Raw genomic sequence first — 13540 nt, forward strand, 5'->3', positions numbered from 1 at the left:
TGTGGCCGTAACCACTCTGATGGACTGTTCTTTTCCCAACTTCACTGAGGTCTGTCCCTCTAGGAAAAGGAAAAGAAAAAAAAAGTTTTGTTTTCCAGAGGGTGGAACCTTATATGAAGGGAGGGAAGAGAGAGGGTGTGTCGGGGAAAGTCTTTTCCTGGAAGAACAGACTCACCTCCTTAAAACCCGCCTTCTCTGCAAGTTAAGATCTTTATCAGGACAAGCCAACTTACTCCAGATTTAGTATTAAAGAAGAAAAAAAAAATTGGGAATGGCCTGTTAACTTTTGACTTAAAAAAAAAATCTGCTCTCTGCATTTACCGTGGCTTTTTAATTCTCGCTCCTCAACCAAAACCTAAACAAAGATTCAGGTTACATCTCTTTCTGCAGCAAGCTGAAGGGGAAGCGGAGGTCTGGGTGACTTGAATGTTTTAGTCATTCTCCTGAAACGCGTAGCTCTCCTGTCTAGCTGAGGACCGCGACGGCTCCCTGGCAGCCTGGGGGCTGTCTTATCTAGCGGTTCGCACTCTCTTTGCGAAAAGTTTTCTCATTAAGATAAAGAAGGAACATCTGAGCAGCACAAAAGCATATGCTTTGCGACTAGATTTGAAATCAAGGCTACAAGAAAGACAAAAGTATGTTGCTAATAGCATTGGTCTTTCATCTCATCCTAGGCAAAATTTAAGCCCCAGAAGCGGCCAGCTCCTGCCTCAAATTGTGGCTGTGGGTTTGCAGGGGGTGGGGTAGGGGTGTCTCAGAATACCCTATTTTTGATTAAGGTTGGAGGGTGTGTTTGTTAAAATAACTTCTTTATGGTATAAATTTTACTTCATTATGTAGTGTATAAAGAGGAATTTGAATTCGGTAAGACTAACATTTTTATTTTACAATTTTCCCTTTTTGAGAAACAAAGCAAAGTTCTGAAACAGTAATATAAGAAAATCTGGGCGTCTGTTTCTTAAAGGCCTGTAACAAAATTATGTGATGTTGCTTCAATTATTTTTATATAATTTTATCTTCTTGCCTTATTTGTCTAGAAGAGGAAGATCCAAGTGCTCCCTCCCAGAGCTGTCAGCAGCATGCTACAGGAAGGGCAGTGGACATAGTTAAGTGGACTTTCCTGTGGTGAGCCCGAGTAACATCCTGGGACCAAATAACGACTGCAAATTTAGTTTTTCCTCCATTACATTTTTCTCCCATAAACACGACTGTCCCTAGAGCTTTTTCCTAACGCCATTGTTTTCCTTTACGCGCAGCTGCGCACAAGTTAATATTAGCTACCCCCCTGCGTGTCCTCTCTATATCTCGCTTAAATTTTCAGAGTCGGGGGAGGGGGACGCTATGATTAATCTGTGTACAGAACTGAAGGCTTGGGGTGGACTGACTTCTAGAAAAACTAACCGGGTCTTGGAGAGCAGAAAGATTTTTGTCTTTCATCAAGTGCAAAAATTAGCATTTTGGGGGAAATTCACATAATGTATTTTTCATGAAATAGCGTCGGTCTCGAGATGGCTCTTCTTAATGGGAAAGAGTTGTGCAGAACGTTGGCTATCAGGCCGTGTATAGAGCAGCACTGAAAGTGTAATTAAAAATAAAGAGTCCATTCGGAGATTTAGTTACAGTTTCTATTTGTTAGGGTCTGCAAAATGAATCTGGGGTACTGTTTGGCTACTATCCGGGAGAATCAATCGCGCGGGTCATTTGGAGATCGGGAGAATTAATCGCGCGGGTCATTTGGAGATCCGGAGAGCGCTAGAGCTGTTTCGGGAAGTAGGGCGGGGGCGCGGGCGTTTATGCGGTCTTCCCACCCACCCTCGCCTAATCAGGCGGCTCTCAATCAGGTTTTCAAAATACTAATCTTGATCTAAGAGCTCCTATCTCTGCATAAGTGGAGGAAATGGTTCATTTTTAGAGGCTTCTGGGCTTAGATAAGATGAAGGGTCGTCAGACATAAGAAGACCTAAAAGACTGGTCTGTTTTACGCTTTACCTCTGGCTCCGCGCAGGACGTGGACCCTTCCCGCCGGGTAATTATGCGCACCCAGCCTTGCTCTGTAGGCCTCCCGGTGGTGAGTCTATTTCTGCGTCCCACGCGGTGTAGGCTGAGGGTTGTGTGTGGAGGCGGGAGGAGGAGGGGATGTGTGGGTATTTGCTAAGCTTCTCTCCCGTCCTGGGCCCAGCCACCTTCTGACCCCTTGCCAAGGGCGAGTATACCAAGGGGTTGTTTCTGCAAAATTGCCCCAACTTCTTGGAGCTCGCGTCACACCTCTTACCGACACTCTTCCCCGGCTCCGGCAATGGAAGAGTTCGCCCGATGCTTTGCAGAGTATCTATTCCTACATTAGGTGCTTGTGCTAAAAATCAGAAGGACTCTTTGTCTTTGTAATGCAGGTTTTAAGCTCAAACTCCAATTGAGATCAATTTTGAATGAAAGAGGACAGACCAAAAAAAAAAAAAAAAACATTATCTGTATGTCTGCAGGTGGGAGAGGAATAGCCCGGTTCGGGAGGTTCCTATCTACTAACTTGAAATTTCTAGAATGCCACCTCTCCTTAAATGAAAATCTGAGACCTCAAGCCCAGCCAGGGGGCAACCAACAGCCAACCAACACCCCTGAACGGTAGGGCTCATTGCAAAGCCGGGTTAAGAAAGCCAGAAAGATTTGGGAGTGCATCATGTCCCGGGCTTTGCGGTGCCCGAGCGAGTTGGGAGGCTCAGGGTGTGTCTTCCTAAAACCAAGGGTTCAGGGAAGGGGTCTGGTAGACCTAGGCCTTGATTGGAGGTCCAGGGCTGGAGAGCAGGGAACACCAACCCGCTCTGACCCCCACAGCTTCCACCCACCGCGAAGAGCTGACTAATTGGGCTGCGAGCAGCTGAGAAATTTGTAATCGCCTAATAAGCCTTCCACCTCGGTAATTCTTATCAAAAGGCATAAAACTGATATTTTCACACTCGGCTTGCACCACAGGAGCCGTTTGTAAACATCCTTCATCAGTGGGATGAAATTAAGCCTGCATTGACAGAGGTCTCTGGAACTCAATATTTAAAAGCAATAGATCTGAATTAGCAAATTATTACTTTAAGTAGGGAAAGTCCCCACCAACTTGACTATTGAACCCTTTGCCTCTGAGCTCCTCGTGGCGAGTAAACCACATGTTTGAGGGAACTTAACCTGGAGTTCCCGCGGTACTCAGGCAATCTCCGGAATCTCGATTCCTAAATCCGCGCGGGTTCCGGGTCCCAGCCCTCCCACCAGCCTTCGAGGACGTGCTCGCGTCAGACCTTGGTAGAACTGGGAGAGATAGTACTGGGACCCGGACTAAAACACGGTCAAACGAGACGCATCTAGGACTCCCGGGCCCGCAGGCACAGAACCAGCGCCAACCGTTGGGGCCCTGCGCTTTCCTAGCCCGGAGGCTCTCGCTGACCTCACCCCTACCTCCAGGTACCCGTGCCTGGGGTTGGCCGGAGGACTGTCCGAGGGTGGAGGTGGGGAAGATCTTCGCGCTGGTAAGAAGGCTCAGCTTCTGGGTGATTCTCGTGGCGACTTCTTTATCCGTAAGTTGTAAAGCGCTCAGCCAAGAGCATTCTGAAACCGCGGAGGTCACACTTGGTTCAGGGTTAGGAAAGGGTATCCTTTGATTTTTGCCCACCCCGTCTAACCATTATTAATAGTGATCTGAAAAGGGACGGAGGGAAATAGCTTCCAGAGGTCCCCACCCCTCAAACCCAAACTTGCCCAGCTAAGAATACTTGTTACCCTTCGGAGATCGCAGAGTGGGAAACGCGCTCACCTTGGGACTTACAGGTCCCAGGCTCCTTCTCAGACCTTGTCACCAGTTTCCGAGAAAACGGGAAGGGCGCGTTTATTCATGCCGGGGGAGGTCGCCCAGAGCTGGCAAGAGCCTCCAGCTGGGACCTACGGGCCTCTCCCTCACTGCGGGCTTTCCGACGAGGCTAGGGTGCTCGGTGCGCGGTAGCCAGGAACGAACCCGCGGAAGACCTGGCCTAGGGTCTTCCGCCCTGCCTGGCGTCTGTTTAGCTAACTGCTGCCGGATGCGCCTGCTGAGGCCAGTTGTCACCAGTGCTTCTAGAAACCTAACAATACCCAAAACCAAATTCTACGCCGCAGGAGCAGGTTGTGCGTGTGGATTCGGTGTTCCTTTACGGGCAGTGCGCTCGCCCCAACCCCCCACCTTTCCCCCTTGTGCTCAAGTCAACTCTCCTGTCCACTGCGGCAGTAGAGAGCGGAAGCGTTTATCGCCTGATAGGTTAGGTGGTAAGAGAAAGAATTAGAAGCCGTATGCCGCCCAACATTAGGAAGGGCGCAGTCTGGGACGTTCCCGGGCTAAATGCTACTGCTCAAAGCGCAGAAGTCCACTACACTCTTTACTCGTTGTGACATTTCCAAGCCGACAGTCTCGCTTTAAGCACGCTTGTGGTTTGGAGCTCCTGAGTTTATATGCATTTTATCGTTGAGAATGAGCAATATGGCAGGACCAGAGGAAACCTGATTCCAGCCTGTTTCTACAGACCTCTGCCCACACAACTCTAAAAACTAAACTACGAGTTGGAGAGGGAGAGAGGGAGGAAGGGCGGGGGTGGGGTGGAGAGAGGAGAGAGAGAGAGACAACGCTAACTCCCTTCTCCCCTGCCCGGCGTTTTTCTACACAACTCAGGACATCGAGCTGATCTAGCTCGGAGCTTACTAACTTAGAAAGAGGACGCAAACCCAAGCCCCGCAGGCTTCCCCTCCTCCGCCCACCACGACTGTTCCCCAGGGATCCCTGAGAGTTAACTAAAATCCAGCAAGGGAGGCTGGACAGTCAAACTTGATCTGAGTGCAAAAACGTGGGCGCCTGATGGTGTTTCTTGGGTAGAATGAGGAGGGGTGGTGGTGGCAGGGAACTGTGTGAGCCTCCCATTCCCAGGGTTCGACCCGGTTTTGATAAGAGAACCTGCAGCTCCGGTTGTTAGCCACTATGAGTACACCCATACAAGCTCACGCAGTTCCGCCTGCAACCTCAGTATGGAGGGTTCTCCTCCGCCCCCCGCAACACTTCCATGTAACGTTGTTGCTTCCCCGAAGTATCTTGTAAAATGATACTTAAAAAAAATCGTAATAATCTTGAGACATAATTTTTCAAGTTATTTTTTTTTGTGTGGATTTCTGCTACAGGAGACTGGTTGTTATAACTGTGGCAGTGTTTTCTTCCTTTCTTTCCTCTCTCCTTTCCTCCTTGCCTGCCTGCCTGCCTGCCTGCATGGGAGATCAGGGTTTAAGAGCTTGGAAACATGTTATTATAAAAAGAGCACAGGATTTGAAGTTAGTCAAACCTATAATGAATTTTCGAGCAATTTATTTAGCAACACCTTGGTTTTCTCATCCATAAAATAGGGATGACAACACAAATGATGTTAAAAATGTGTTCATCCACAGACACACAGTAGATGCTCAATTAATTGAATCTTCTTCCCTCCTCGCATGTCTTCCTTTGCCACCCTAGAGATGTCTGGATGCAGAGGTGTCACCAAAGAACTCACTCCCTAGGTGAAGGGGACAGGCCTGATGCTCCTCAGACCGACCTTGATTCCAATTGGCCATTTCTAGTAATTTATTTGACTGGATTGCTAAGGCCAGAGGAGCCTCTCAGGGGTGCAGGAGCCCTGGAGAAGAGCTGGCAGCCGACAATCACCTCTAACATGGCATCCTGGCCCAAGGTCGTGCGCAAACAACTTTTCCTTCCCTTTTGTCACTGGTTTATTTGGGGGTTAATTTGGCGCATTTAATTACTTGGCAGCCTGAGTTCTATCAGTTCGTACAAGCTTCTGAATATTGTGAAAGTGGCAGAAATAATAACTGTTGTTTATTACTTGTCAAATGCCCCACTGGCGCTGAGGTGCATAATCATACTTCAGTAGCTTGCCTAAGCTATCGGACCAGCTGAGTGCGAATTCGAATCCAGATACCGAATCCAGACTTTCTTTATTAAAAGCCTGCCTTTTAACCATTCCTCTATGTTGTCCTTTTTGGGGTGAGTTCAGAAAAGGACACTTTCAGTTAATGAATTCATTTACCTCAACTCAAGAGGGTTCTTTACATAGTCCAGTTGGCCTGGTTTGCGGCGTCCTCTCAGGTGGTCCAGCTGCCAGCCCCCATCCCTGCCGGCTTCCGGAGGAGCTGCATTCGGCCTGCAGCTGCCAGGCAGCAAGTATCCGGTGGGAAAGAGCGCCCCCTTCCCTCCTCTACTCTAGGAGGTGCCAAGGTTCAATAGGACAGAACGGGTTGGAGTGTCAAACAAGCCAGCCACAAAGGGGGAAAAGGAGCTGAGCTTTTAAGTCGATGGTAAAATCCTTCTCTCTCATTTTCTTTACAAATTACAGAATCCAATGGCTTATCATCAACGAATGGATCAAAGCCTGGATTGAACAAGTGACAACTGCTTTCCGTACCTCCTGGGGCGCAAAGACTGGCACCCACTTTTGGAAATTTCCTTCGGACTTCGACCCAAATTCGGGTCACTGCGTGGGGTTCGCAGAAGCCTCGGTGCCTAGCTCTGGCCGTGCACGGTTTATCTTGTCGCACCCTCTATCACTACTCCGGAAAAATCTTTAGCAGTAGTTTTCCCCAGGTGAATAAAGTCCACCCCAACAGATCTTCCCCAGCTCCTGGCTGCAAGCATTCTGGGGGCAGGAACCATGTGCTGTTCCTATTCTCTGGAACCTAGTTCAGTGTCTGGCCCTGGGCAATAAAGGATGGCTCTTTGAATGAAAAAAGTATGTGCTGACAGGTACATAGGGTTTCACACCTTTCTCTGTATTCTTAGCTCAAGCTTCCTGCTTCTTTATACATTGGCACCTTCTTGCACAAGATTCAAATCTTTCAGTCCCTTAGAAGAGCGAAGCAAGAAAGGGCATGGATATTCTGACAATTTAAATCGAGGAAACTGCTGGGTTTCACTTTACTTCTACAGGAAGGGGCTTTTATAGTGGTTCATTCCGGCCCCTCTCCACAGTCCCTCTGATCTCAGTGTTTGCACTTAAATTGGAAAACTACTCTGGGTGCCTCAGAGATTATCCGGGTCTGAGCCTCAATTATAGAGAAATCTATAGGGATTAGGAATTGGAATATATTGGACCCCAGAGGCCTGGGTAAGTCTCCATGGACCCACTCTGACTGCACACATGGAAATGCTGTGCATGTTGGTTGGACATAAATTGACATAAGTTTTGGCTTCCCCCAGGGCAAGAATGGGGTCTGAGGTGAATAGTCAGGATGGGAGCCCAGGTCACTTGGAGACAAATGGTGTTGCTGTCAGGCCTCCCTGGCATGGAAGGGAGATGTGCCCCTGTTTACCATATGTAAAACAACAGAAGGAAGTGGAAGAGATGCGCTGGCGGTGGCGTTGGATAGTCTTAAGCAGGACAGATCCCACGCCCACCCCAGGTCAAAATCGTGTGCCCTGGGTGCCTCAGTGTCTCAGCTTAGTCTCTCCCCAGACCCAGCCCATCCGGAGGAAGGAAAGGTCCTGAGCAGGAACAGCAGCCGAGGGACTCTGCGACTAGGGTCCCGAAGTCTTGGAAAAGGGCTGGAAGAGGTCTCATGCCTGGGATGCACCAGCATCAGTGGTATTGACTCTACCCCGACACTCAGAGGAAAGCACTAGGGGTCTCTTGGCAGACGCACCCAGAAGGTTTACACACCGAGCCACAGCCTCTGTAGGCACACAAACATGGCAAAAATCGTTTTAGAAGAGTGTAATCCATGCATTTCCTTCGAATAGCCGCCCCTTCCTCTGATGGGATTTACGGCAGAGTTTTTCTAAAGGGCACTTTTACGCACTACCTTTCAGGGATAACGCCTAGACGGTCTCAGCGCTTAGTTTGTATTTATTATTGTTTTTGAGTTTCAAAGTCAACAGAAACAAAAAGCAGCGGTTCCTTGCGAAGCTTTTAATATATGCAATGCCTTTTCAAAGTTTCTTCCTCCTCCTTTAAAAATATTTCTGTCCTCCTTCAATAATTAATTTTAGGGATATTATGGGAAAATCCTCTTGCATTATAAAACATCTAGATCAGTCCATGTAAACCTGTTTTTAAAGGTCATGGTGGACAAAAACTAGTCAGTAAACTAAGCCATAATTCCTGATTCTTTACACTGTCCCCCACCCCGACCCAGGCTGAGATTTTTTTTCCCCTAGAAACGCTTTTTATTTTTAGAGATGAATGTGTGCTTGCATGTAGATACTCTTATTATAAGAAATACCATTTACTCTTTAGCATCGCTTAACATTTCACATGTGTTGTCACGTATATTCCTCGCAATCATCAAGGAGGTAGGTATTGTTCCCAATTCACAGGTGGGGAAACTAAAGCTCAGAGAGGAGACTCAAGTTCTCAAGGCAAATTAGCAACAGAATCTGGATGCAGACCCATCCCAAGGTCTTAACCACTGTGCTACACATAAAGGATATTTTGTGAGCCTTGCAGGGTAAGAATCAAGGTCCCCCCCACCCCCACCCCGCCCAGCCGCCCCTCCTGGCCCGTTGGACTTCTGGCTCCTCCCTTCTGGAGTCCTAGAAGCCTGAATTCTCTTAGGAACCGGGGTAGAGGAGGGCGGCAGGCAAGGCTGAAGGGACCTGACTGCCGCTCTTTAGATATGTAGGGCTCAGAAGCCCGTGGAGAGCCCGAGGAGGGGAGGGGAGGAAGGGCTACAGGGGTGGGAAACTGCCGGGGGAGGGGGCAGATCGCGTGCTAGGCGAACACTTTCACATCATCGTGAGGTCGCAAATATTGTTGCATTTCCTTGGTAACCCCTAAGCCCGAGGCGCTGGCCTGCAAGCCGCCTCTTGTGGGGGCTGAGGCCCTTCCCCGCCGGCGGCGCCTGCTTTTGGAGGCGAGCTCCCCGGAAAGGCCCTGCGAGCGCCGCAGGTCCTCGCAGCGCTCAGGCCGGCGCTCCCCAGCTTGGCGTCGCTCCCAGCCGCGCGGCGGCCCCGGGGCAGGCCGGGAGCGTCCGCGCCGCGCGGTGCACGCCGGGAGGCGCTGAGGCGCTGCGCGCAACGCGGGGCGACGAGGCCGAGCGCCCCAGAAACGTGCCCCGGCCCCAAAGCAGGCGGGGGACCTGTGTAAACCCCCCCAGACCACTAATCCGAGCTCGGGGAGATGGCGGGCGGAGGTTGGCCGCGGTTCCGAGTACCCGAATGCCTACCCCAGGCTAGGCTTTGAATCAGGCTCCTTGCCTTGGTGGGTTTGACCACCGCCCTCCTCTCGCCCTTTTCCGTGGGCGACCCTAGGGCGGAAGCTTGGGTTTCAAATGCGAAACATTCGTCTCCTGGAATCAGATCTGGCTTCCAGAGGATAAGACTTTTCTTTCCTGAAAAAAACCAGCGCCTGGAAGAGACCCAAGGCCCAAGCCCTTCTGCCCCTCAGCCGTATCTGCCCGTAAGTAGGTAGGTAATTCTTGTTCAACCCGTCCAAACCCAGGGTGCACATCCTAGTACCTCACAGAAAGCTGTCACAGAAGAGGGGAAAACCTAAAACCCAAGCCTACAACAAACCGGGTCGTGGGTCGAGGCCTGACTAGGTCCGAAAAAAGTGTGCCCGAGCTATCAGTACAGTGGATAGGCTTGAAATGCCTGAGTCGGAAACGCAGGCTGGCTCAGGACAGACGCCAGCCCAAGACCCAAGAGTGCGTTGTGGACTGGTCTTCCTCCAGGAGTGTTGTCTACGCAGCCGGAGGCTCTGGAGATCTAGGCCCTAGGGGCGTGGAGCCTGACCTGCGCTTGGGAGGGGCAGGGTTTGGCTTCAGGGAAGGCATCTCTAGGAATTTGAGTTTCTTCTACTTGGTCTTGGTTTCTGTGCCAGCCTTAGACGCTTGGCCCTTGGTACTTTTCATACTGTTGTGCAGTGCTTGGGCAAATACTTGTAGCTAATCACGCACTTGTATACAGCTCTAACAGAAGGTGTGCGTGTGTGTGAGAGTGAGAGAGGGAGAGATTGATTTTTCTGGGCAGATGAGAATATGTGCAGTTCAAATGACGGGAGCCCTTAGATCCCCTAATTTTCCTAGGTTAGTGCAAGAACTTATTTCCTTTTAATATGATCACTTTTTAAAAAACATGCATGAAAAATTATTTTCTTAATTTTGACTACCTTGATAGAGGTTTAATACCAAATGCATAAGAGGAAGCCAAAGGGAAAATATTTGTATGTCAATCTTGGTCTTGAAAAATATCAGTAGCATTTCTTATTTGACAAGGAAACACATTTGTTCAGTCTTTTTCTTTCTTTTTCCTTTTTCTTTTTCAGTTGGCACGGGCATCGTTTTTAATATATATCCCATGTTTACTGTTCCTCTTTGGTACTTTGGTCATTTGCAGCACATCTGTTTCTGATATTGTTCCTGTGTTAAGCACACACTATTGTGTTAGCAAGATTTTACACCATCTGTTTAAGAAAATTCTTACCAGTACTATTTGATGCCCAGTTGAACTTTAGCCAAACTTCTTCATTTTATAATGTTCTCTCAGTCCTGAGCATATATATAATACACTTTGATGAAATTATGCTTTTATACTTGCTGACAGACATCAGAAACCCATTTGCCTAGCAGTTTAGCTAAATGTTGGATAGGAGGAACAATTTTAAAATAGTAAAGATGTTGAGAAAGAAAAATATTTAGAAACAAAGCTATTAAATTAAAGTCAAATAATCACCCAAATAAACAACTGCTGCACACACACACACACACACACACACACACACACACACACATACATGAATTTAGACGTAGCTCTTGGGAGCTAATGTATATTTCTGGTGATTTATGTATGTCTTCATCATATATAAAACTTGGCAATTTGTATTTTTGATGTTATTCCCAATGGTGTAACAACTGGTTTAAAATATGATAAAGTAGAATAACATTATAATGTAACTGTATCAAATATATATTAAATGTAACACATACAGATAAACTTAATAGTTGAGCCTAACTAAAATTATGTGTATATATATATTTTCATGTAATCACTCATAAAGGTTTTTCACTATTATCAAAAGGTAACAGGCAATGTTGCCTACTTCTCAGCTCATAAAGGTAGAGCTATTTGTGACAATAAAAAAATTAACATATCTGTATTTGATGGCTAAGTGTATACATATATATATAATAGTGGCATCACTAAAAGACTGGAATTGGCCAGAAAAAGTGAATAGTGGCTCTATGTTTTCAAATATTTTTTCTAGAACACAACACTCCTATTGATACATTGACCGATTTTGTTTATACAAAACAAAAAAAGCCTTAAAGTGATAATTTCACATGCTACTTTAGTTATAAGCACAGAAATATAAACCTTAATGCTTGGAGTAATAAAATTCTGACATTCATTTCTGGAAATCAGCATTCTTCAGTTGACAAAGACATTTCCTTTGATTGAGTTCTGCCGAAAACAGGTTGTCACGGTCTTTCACTTACTACCTGGACAGACCGCTTTCATGGCAGATGCCATGATTGAAGATACGCCCATTGAATAACTGCTTAGGGGTGTATAGTCTCTATTTGTTTCTTTTAGGAAAATAAATCTTTGTTTTGGTATATTCAATTTCTAAATAAAATGTATCCATAGTAATGTGGGTAATTGACATTATTTAAGCAAAAGTGTTGAAATTCAGTACCTTGTTACTGTGAGATAAATCTGGTTATAGAACTGGAACCAGTCTCATAACAATTCTGCCTATGTATACTTCTAAAAATTATTTATCAAGATCTCCATTTTCCTTAAACTATTAATTTAGATGTGCCAAATGTAACCTATAAATTTCTTTTTAAATAACTGATATTCCAAGAAAAGCAAACCTAATGAATCTTCATATGTCTGATTCCAATTAATCTGCTTAGACTATTTAATGGATAAAATAACAAACCTGATTTTATCAATCTGTAGGTCTGCACTGTATTCTTTGTGCCTTTTTAAGGTCTAATGCCTTTTCCTAAACATATTTAGTCCATTTAGTTATCTTCATGTAAAACCTGGGATTAGAGGAATAATTAACTAGATATATTTTTTTAAACTATTTTTCAGCTACATCAGTGTAAAAATGAGAGTCTCAAAATGATGTCAATGATTATTGAAAGAAAACTATATATACTTTGTGGGTTCAATTCATCAAGCATCTACAGTGTGCCAGGTGCTGGGGATACAACAAAGAGTAAGACATGGGTAGTCTTTGCTCTCAGAAAATTCCCAGACCATTAAGAGAGTGACAAAACAGAACTAGCTCAACCCTGCAGTTCTATAATGATTTCTGTCTATTCCTTGGGGTTTGAATTGGTGAAGTATCAGATAGTCTCATCATAATACTTTCTATAGGTTTTTAAACATTTTATAGAATTTGTATGGACAAAAAGTGAATGAGAGCAAAGTACCTCCTGAAGGCTATATGGCTTCTGAGATAACTAACACTTTTGGTACTTTCAGGTGTGGGAAGGAGACAGCAATGACTGGCTATTCCCGAAACATCTCAATTATTGTGAGTCTTGCATCATAATTAGTAGTGGGGTGCCGTATTGGAGCTGGAAAAACATTTGTTTTAGTTCCAAAATCTGGAACAGCTTTTTTCCTTTTGCCTTCTCCCTCTCCCCTACAAAATATATTTTATGCTTTTAATCATTGAAAACTTTTATAGATAATTGGGAGAGGAAGAGGAGGATTCTACAGAGACTATCATTTAAGGCAATTAATGACTGAAGAAAATATTTGCTTTTTTCCTCAACAACTACTTGCTAACTTTGGGAATGAATTATTCTAAAACTACAATACTGAGCTTATTTTTCATACAAACAAGTTGGGGATTAGGTGTTTAGTAGACTTTTTTAAGAAGTTGAATATTTTTTGTTTATAGAAAGTTTTCTTGTGAATTTAGAGTAAAAAAGTATAGCTGTAAAATTTCTTTAGCACTTCAAAGAATTACAGCCACGTTAAATTTAATTACTCTTTCTAATACTTTTAGAGATTAAAGTGTATTTTTCTTCTTTTATATATGTTGATGAAAAATATCAAGAGAGAAAAGAACAATCATTTGATTGAATTAATTGAATGCCTTTACCCTTGAGGAAACACTGCATCTTTATTGTGTTCTGTTTAATCATGGTTTTTGGAGTACTTCTGTATTATGTTTTCCTTTTAGAGGATATTGCAACTAATTTTACCTCACCATAATCACAGATCTATTTATGTGATCAGTTAATTCCCACTGGCTGTTGTCACACATTTTATTTCTGATTCTCTCCATTTTCCTCAACTCCTTGCTTCTTAGGAAGGCAGGATGCTGAAGTGAAAGCTCTTACAGATGGAATCTGCTGACCTGTATTTCAGTTTCAGCCCCTTCTCTTTTTAGCTGTGTGACGACTTTTGGGAAATAACTTTCTAAGCCCGTTTCTCCATTTTTGAGGGAGAGAGAGAGGACGTTGGAGTAAGTCATTGTGAAAAGCTTTCTAGATTTTAATAGTAAATCACTGTTCACAATTTTTAAGCGGT

General features: G+C 45.3%; 1 long non-coding RNA gene across 1 annotated transcript in view; it reads left to right on the plus strand.

The window, feature by feature from the left end:
• The first annotated feature begins 9038 nt into the window (after positions 1-9038).
• Positions 9039-13540, plus strand: part of LOC135322866 (uncharacterized) — a 196175-nt gene continuing 191673 nt past the window's right edge. Inside the window, exon 1 of the long non-coding RNA XR_010383787.1 lies at positions 9039-9448. This is a non-coding gene — a long non-coding RNA (uncharacterized LOC135322866). The remainder of the gene's footprint in view (positions 9449-13540) is intronic.

This window comes from Camelus dromedarius, chromosome 14 (assembly GCF_036321535.1).
Source record: "Camelus dromedarius isolate mCamDro1 chromosome 14, mCamDro1.pat, whole genome shotgun sequence".
Classification (NCBI taxonomy): Eukaryota; Metazoa; Chordata; class Mammalia; order Artiodactyla; family Camelidae; genus Camelus; species Camelus dromedarius.